The sequence below is a fragment of the Ovis aries genome, chromosome 20 (assembly GCF_016772045.2).
Source record: "Ovis aries strain OAR_USU_Benz2616 breed Rambouillet chromosome 20, ARS-UI_Ramb_v3.0, whole genome shotgun sequence".
NCBI lineage: Eukaryota > Metazoa > Chordata > Mammalia > Artiodactyla > Bovidae > Ovis > Ovis aries.
In genome coordinates, this window is record NC_056073.1 from 15,595,673 (window position 1) to 15,603,584 (window position 7,912).

Below are 7,912 nucleotides of genomic sequence, written 5' to 3' on the forward strand. Positions count from 1 at the left end.
CTTTGTTGTGGGGCTGCCCTGGGCATTGTAGGATGTTGAGCGGCATCCTTGGCCTCTACTCACTAGATGCCAGTAGCAGTCCCCCAGTTGTGCCAACCAACAATGTCTGCAGGCACAGCCCAGCATCCCTTTTGGGAGCAAAATGGTTGAGTATCACTGGTCTAGAGGTGATACATTCAAAGATTCTGACTTGAGTCCTGGTTCAAGTACTCCCAAGCCCTTGAGGGATGCAGTTAGGGTGTCTGGGGGATGATGGGGTCAGTAGCTGGATAAAGGTAATGAAGATGGTGGTTAGTGTGGTGCTGATGGTGGTAATGATGGTGGCATTATTAGCATGGATGCAGATGATGGAGCTGGGTCGCCAGTGACTGAAGTTAGAGCTACCAGGGCTAGCTTTAGAGGACTTCCTGGTCAAACGGGGCATTTGGGGAAATTCTCATCATAGTTCAGCAAGCTCTCAGGACACCCACGTGTAAGCCACACTGGCTTCTGGTTGCGCAGACACTGGTCTGCAGCAACAGGAGGCCTGGGCAGGGGCATGGGAACAGGGGGACGTCCCAGGCCATGCTTCTGTTCTTTGTTGTCTCTCTTCTTCTGTCCCGTTGCAACGCTGCCCGTGTCTTTAGTTCTCCTAAAACACCTGTGTCCCCCATTACCCTCTTCCCCAGCCCTCGTCTGTCCTCCTTCCTGCTCTGGGCCTGATCTCCCATGTCCACCTCTGTCCCTCATCTCCAGGTCCTGCCGGCTTCCCAGCAACAAGCTTCTCACCACATGAGGTGACCTAGAGCTGGCCCGGTGCCCACCAACCTGGCACTAGAGAACTCTCCATTTTAGGGTGAATGGAAAAAGCCCCCACCCTGTACCCCCTCTGCCACCTCATACCCCTCGCTCAATGCTCCAAACAGATTGTCAGGCCCTTGAGCCCCAGGAAGGAGGCCAAAACCAGGCCTGCCAAACACCGATAAAATCCAGCCCGTGGGGACTTTCCACTCTGGCCACTGCCACCCACTGCCTTGCCAGAGCCCTGGAGTCTCCCCTGGCCCTGGATGGAGGAGGGGCAGAAGGGCTCTAGAGGTCTGCCCAGGCCTGGCAGAGAGAAGGAGGTCCCTGCCTGCCTGTGTCTCAAGGCCAGGTCAGCTCCCATTCCTGCCCACAGTCTCCAGGGACACGCTGGACTCTGGGCTAAAGGCAAGGTAAGGAGGCAGTGCCTTCCCCAGGGTCCGGTTTTGGAGAGCAGACAAAGGAAAGTCATAGGAGGGACTTCCCTGGCAGTCCAGTGGTTAAAATTCTGAGCTTCCACTGAAGGGAAATGGGTTTAATCCCTGGTCAGGGAAGTTCTGAATGAATGCATAGCAACCAGGACGCAAAAATGCGGGGCTGACTACAATAATGAGGCATGGAGCTTACTCTCAATGATCAGAAATACGTGTTTTTGAATTTTATTTATTTATTTTTGTCTTTGGCCGAGCCGGTCTTCGCTGCTGCCTGGACTTTTCCCTAGTTTCAGCAAACGGGGGCTACTCTCTAGCTGTGGTGCACACCTTCCCATTGCAGTGTCTTGTTGCAGAGCGTGGGCTCCTGGCACACAGGCTCAGTGGCTGCGACCTCTGGGCTCTAGAGCACAGGCTCGATAGTTGTGGTGCACAGGCTGTTTCTCCGAGGCATGTGGGATCTTCCTGGATCAGGGATTGAACCTGTGTCTCTTGCATTGGAGACGGGTTCTTTACCACTGAGCCAGCAGGGAAGCCCAGAATTAAATATTTTTTAAAAAAGGAAATTGGAGAATCCTTAGAGTCTTGCCACATCCTGTGAATATAGCAGAATCCACGGGGTCCCCTAAGTCTTGTGAGGCCAACCACACTCCCCAGTATGGGCCTCCTGGGACCCTTTCCTTATCTGGCAGATCTCAAGGAGTCTGATGACTGCAGGCTAACTGTCCCCAAACCCCGATCACCCCACATCCCTTCTGAGTATCCCTGGCCTAGGGATGTGTATCCCTGGCCTGACTGCATGGAGCCGGGGTACCTATTTGCTTGCCAGATCCTGGGGCTCTGCTGCCTCAGCCTGCCCAACCTGACCTGACAAAGGTCAGTCAGTCCCCTCAGTGTCCCCATACATCCTGAGTCCTTGTCCGCTCTGGCTGTCTCCCACCACCCAGCTCCCCATTCCCGGGAAGCCCATTTCTCTTCCTTCTACATGTCCAAGTTCTGCCCATCCTTCAGGACAGCTCCTCCTAGAGCCAGGGATGTGCAGAGTTGGAGGACCCCTTAGAAGTCATCCAGGCTGCCCCCACCCAAGGACAGGAGCCCGGGGAAGCCTGACCCACTGGCTCCCCACCAAGTTCATCTTCTACCCTTTAATGCTGCCCCTCAGCTGGTGTCCTCCCTTTGGTGCCCAATGGCACACTGTCTAAGATTGGTCTCCAGTTGTTTCCTGGGGTATGTTTCCTCCCTCCATAGACCAGAATCTCCTCGAAAGTGGAGACTGTGGCTTCCACCTCCCTGTGCTTGGCCCAGAGCTCAGGAAATCCCAAACAGCGGATGGAGCCCGTGGGGTGGTTCTCAGTGGGATTTTGTTTTATCTCCCGCACCTCGCTATCCCAGTGCTCTGATTTCCACCCCACACTCCAAACGGATCGTATCAAAATACAGGGCCTGGGGTCCTCTCAGTGATGGTCTCCCAGGAAAGAGGCATTTTCTTCTTATCCTCTGGTCTCCTGTCTAAGTACCACCTGTCTCAAAACTCACCAAAGCCTCCCTGTGACTGACTAAATAAAATCCAGACTCATTACCCTAGTCTTCAGGACACACTCTGGCTGGCCCCTGCCTCCGTTTCCATCTTCACCTTCCACTACTAACCTAAACATGCTCTGTGCTCCAGTCATAGCGATCTTCTTGCTTGCTGCCCAGGAGGCCTGTTATTTTCCAGCCTCCGTGCTTTATCCATGCTGTGGCCTCCATGCAATACCCTTCACAGGCATCTCCACCTGCAAAATCTCCTCATCCTTCAAGACCCAGTACAAAGGCCATAAAGCCTCCCCTTCTGTGTCTACCTACCCTCAAATTGGCCTCTATTGTGGAGGACTTTGCTTTTCCTACCCTTATGGTATATATTCCATACCACCCTTTTTTTCTTTTTTTAATATTTATATATTTATTTGGCTGTGCTGGATCTTAGCTGCAGTGTGCGGGATTTTTTTTTTTTTTTCAGTTGCGGTATGTGGGATCTTTAGTTACAGCATGCGAACTTTTAGCTGCAGCGTGCGGGATCTACTTTCTTGACTAGGGATTGAACCCAGGCCACCTACATTGAGAGTGCAGAATATTAACCACTGAACCACCAAGGAAGTCCCTATTGCGTATCATCTTGTATCCATTCCAGTGACTTGCCCCAAATCCTCAACTAAAAGAAGAGGTTATTTCTCTCACCTGGCTCCTTAAGCAGCTCATTCACCTTTCAGAGTGACCACAAGTGAAACTGGTTGCTGGGAGTGTCTCAAGAAGAGAGAGCAGGTGCTAGCCTGCATACTGCCGCTGCTAATCCTTCACCCATGGCAGACATCACTAATCAAACAGACCACACCCTTTCATGGAGCTGAGACATGACCTCAGAATCCTTCCCAATCCAGTGCTCATACAGCCATTCCCAATTTTGAAACAACAACCCCCAAGTCCTTTAATGGAGGATTTAAGAAAAAATTTTGTGTGCTAAATTTTATTTAAATTCTATACATAAACCACTTTTTTAAAAAAAATCAAAGCAACATGGAACAGCAATTATTTGCACCATTCTAAATTTCTAAATTATCTCTAGCTCTTAATGTACACAGTGAGATTTTAACATAGCTGTAATCAGTGTGCAAATGCTATTTCTGTTCTCTTGTTCCTGAAGATTGTTATGTGCACACTTCCGTGAACTGAGATAAGCCACACCCTTATCACTCTTGGTGGCTATGCAGTGCCCTGTCATTTTGGAAGCTGGCTCTACTTAGCCCTATGATTTGGGTTGATTCTAATTTCTCATTCCCATCAGTAGCACTTGGGCACGAACTGAATATCAACCAAAGGAGGAGAGTTGTGAGCTTCTCATTATCAGAGTCACCCACGTGCTCACGCTCAGTCGCTTCAGTCGTGTCCGACTCTTTGCGACCCCATGGACTGTAGTCCTCTAGGTTCCTCTGTCCTCGGGATTTTCCAGGCAAAGATACTGGAGTGGGTTGCCATTTCCTCCTCCAGAGGAGGGGATCGAACGTGTGAGAGCAGGCAGAGCTAACATTTGTTGAATGACCCAGTGAGTGAATACACAAAGGGCCTAGAACCAGGCATGGCACATCACTGACACTCAGTACACATTCTGAGTGGATCCCATAGGTTCTGCCTCCCAAAGGCATTCTTGGTGTGTTTGTGTTTCTCCATCTTCACCAACTTTGCCTCATCCAAGCCTCCATCACCTCTGGCCTGAGCAACTAACCTGTTCCTAACTGGCTTCCCAGAGTCACCCACACAGAGGCTAAAGGAGCACCTTTTGAGGAATCCTGGTAGATAGGTCTCTTGCAGTGGGTATGAGACTGCACCAGGGAATCTGTGTCTCTGTGTGTGTTCTTACTCCTGAAATAAGAGTTAAAGAGATAAGAGACCTCACCTCAACTCCAAGGACAGCTACTATATAAACCTCACATCTTTGGCAGCAGTCTATATGAGTTTTAGTTACAGCTTTGGCTGTTTACCTTGTTTTTATAGTTTTTTCCTTAAGTTTTGTGCATTTTATACTTACACCATTATATTGATTTAATACAACTTATTGGGGGCAAACTGGAAAAGAGGGCTTCTTTTTCCAAGTTCAAGGATTCATTTTTTTCCCCTCCTTTTCCTTTTGATATAATTTTTGAATTAAAGAAAAGTTATATAGTACAGAGAGTACCTATATACCTTTCATCCAGAATCTCTTAAAGTTAACATCTGACATCATAACCACACTACAATGATCAAAGCCAGGAAATTAGCCCTGACCTAATACTATTATCTGATTTATAGACCTTAGCTGAATTCCACCAGTTTTCCCACTAATGTCCTTTTTCTGATTTGCGTCTAGGTTCCCACGTCACGTGTCGTTTTTCATGGCTTAGCCTTCTCCAATCTGTGAAAGTTCCTGGGCTTTTGCCTTTCATGACCTTGCTACTTCTAAAAAGTGCTGAGCAGTTATTTCAAAGAATGTCCCTCAGTTTGGGCTATTCTGATGTTTTCTCATGAAACTGAAGGCATGCATTTGGCTGCAGAAACCACAGAGGTGATATACCCTTCTCAGTGGATGATATCAGGAGGTACCTGATATGGAAAGGTCTCATTACTGGTGGTTTAACCTTAGTAACTTGGTTAAGGTGAGGTCTACTAGATGTCTCTAGTGAACAGTAACTATCTTTCCCTTGAAAATTAATAAGTATCTTCTGGGGAGACACTTTGAGGCTATGCAAGCCTTCTGTTTTTCATCATTCTTCTGCCCATCAATTTTTTTTAAATTTTAATTTAATTTTTAAAATTTTTGTTGGGGTATAATTGATTTATAATGTTGTGTTAATTTCAGGTATACAGCAAAGTGATTCAGTTATATATATTTTTCAGATTATTTTCCATTATAGATGATAAAACATTGAATATTGTTTGATGTGCTCTACAGTAATTTCTGTGTTGATTATCTATACTGTATATAGAAGTTTGTTTCTCTTAATCCCAAACTCCAAATTTATCCCTCCACTCCCTTTCCCCTTTGGTAACCATAAATTTTTTTCTCTGTCTGTTTCTCTTTTGTAAATAAGTGAATTTATTACTTTTTTAGATTCCACATATAAGTGATACCATATATTTGTCTTTCTCTATGTGACTTACTTCACTTAGCATGATAATCTCTAGGTCCGTTTGCCTTGCTTCAAATGGCATTATTTCATTCTTTTTTATAGTTGAGCTATATTCCATCGTGTGGCTATATATACACACACATACATATATCACACTGCCCACCAATTTTAACATCCGTTATTGGTCCTTACCTCCAACAGTCATTATGGTGGTACTTTTTTATGTCCATCATCCCTTCTGTGTTTATTAATTAGAACTCTGACATAAGAAAGAGCTAGGCTCAAGATTTTAAAATGGATTCTTCCTCCCCTACAAAAATATCCCATCACTGAAGTTGTGCCAGGCACGATACTTTATATTTGTTTCATCAAGCAACCTCACAACACCACCATAAGGTAGGTTACCTTATCCCCACTCAATAATGGAGTCCATTTTATCCATCTGGATCTCAAACAACTGGAAATTGATCTCTGTGTGTATAAATGGGTAAATAGACTGGCTGTTTTTTCTCTGGTCCATTGATTAATGTATCCTTGCTCAGAGACAACAGCTAGCTTGTCTGGCTTAGGTGGAAACAGGATGGATGGTGAGGCATATATATTGCAACATAGCCGCAGGAAGAGGAAGGATGGGGCAGAGCCTTGGGGTCAACTGAAATCTGGGATTCAAATGCTATCAGGATATTTGCTTTCCATTCCTGCTTTACCCATTCTCTTTCCCTCCCTCTCTCACTACAGGCTGCCTTTCTCCAAATAACTGAGCTCCAGCACATGAGTTTTTCATTTCCAGAGAAAGAATGAAACCAAAATTCCCAGGGAAGCTCTCTGATTAACCTATCTTGGGTCAGGTATCTATTCTTGGAGCAACCAATTGTGGTCAGCAGGTAGAGCCCTAAAAGAACTTGGTGGCTCCCTCAGGAAGCCTTTTAAAGAGTGTAAACAATAGTCCCCAGAATAAGTAAGGGATGTTTCTGGGCAGACAGATGTCCATGCAGATTATTTCTTATGATCCGTGGAGCCTACTTTGAACTCTACGTTCACCTCTCTTTGCACACTTTTAAGAGTGTGATGCTCTGCTATATTTAAAATGGATAACCAACAAGGTCCTACTGTACAGCATAGGGAACTCTGCTCAATGTTATGTGGCAACCTGGATGGGAGGGAAGTTTGGGGGAGAATGGATACATGTATATGTATGGCTGAATCCCTCTGTGGAACCCCTGAGCTTATCACAGGATTGTTAATAGACTATACTCCAATATAAAATAAAAAGTTAAAAAAATATGACACTGATGTGTGATATGGATTAACTTGGGAGACCAATCTTCACCATTTGTTGACCACTTGACCCTGACAACTCATTTGCCCTTTCAACCCTGAAGTTCCCTGATTGTAAAACAGGGAGAATCATCCGCCCCTCAGGGTTGCTGGAATTATCCAATAAAACCATAGTGGCAGCACAGAGCAAGCCCTCAATAACCGTCAACTGAGTCAGACTCTTTTTCTTTACATTGGACCGGGGCTGAAGAGAAAAAGAAATATCCGGAGAGGGCTGATGATGTTCTGTTTCTTGACGTGTGTTCAGGTCACGTGGGTCTTTGAGAAGTCAATGCTGAATACTCACAGTATGTGCACCTTTCTGTATGTATGTATATTAAACATCAATTACAATCTTATAAAGTCACATTTTAAAAGGAAGAAGGAAGAGAATTCCCTGGTGGTCCAGTGGTAAAGACTCTGCTTTCACTGCTGAGGGCACAAGTTTGATCCCTAGTTGGGGAGCTAAGACCTTGCAAGCCGTGTGGTGTGGCCAAAAAAAAAAAGAGGAAAAGGAGGAATAGAGACAGAACACCCTAGAGAAGGAAATGGCAACCCACTCCAGTATTCCTGCCTGGGGAATCAGTGGACAGAGGAGCCTGGCAGGCTACAGTTCATAGTATCCCAAAGAGTCAGACACAACTTAACGACTAAAACAGGAACCATAATATTGATGGAACTTGAGAGCATTATGCTAATAAAATAATTCAGAGAAAGACAAATACTAAATCTAAACACCAAAAA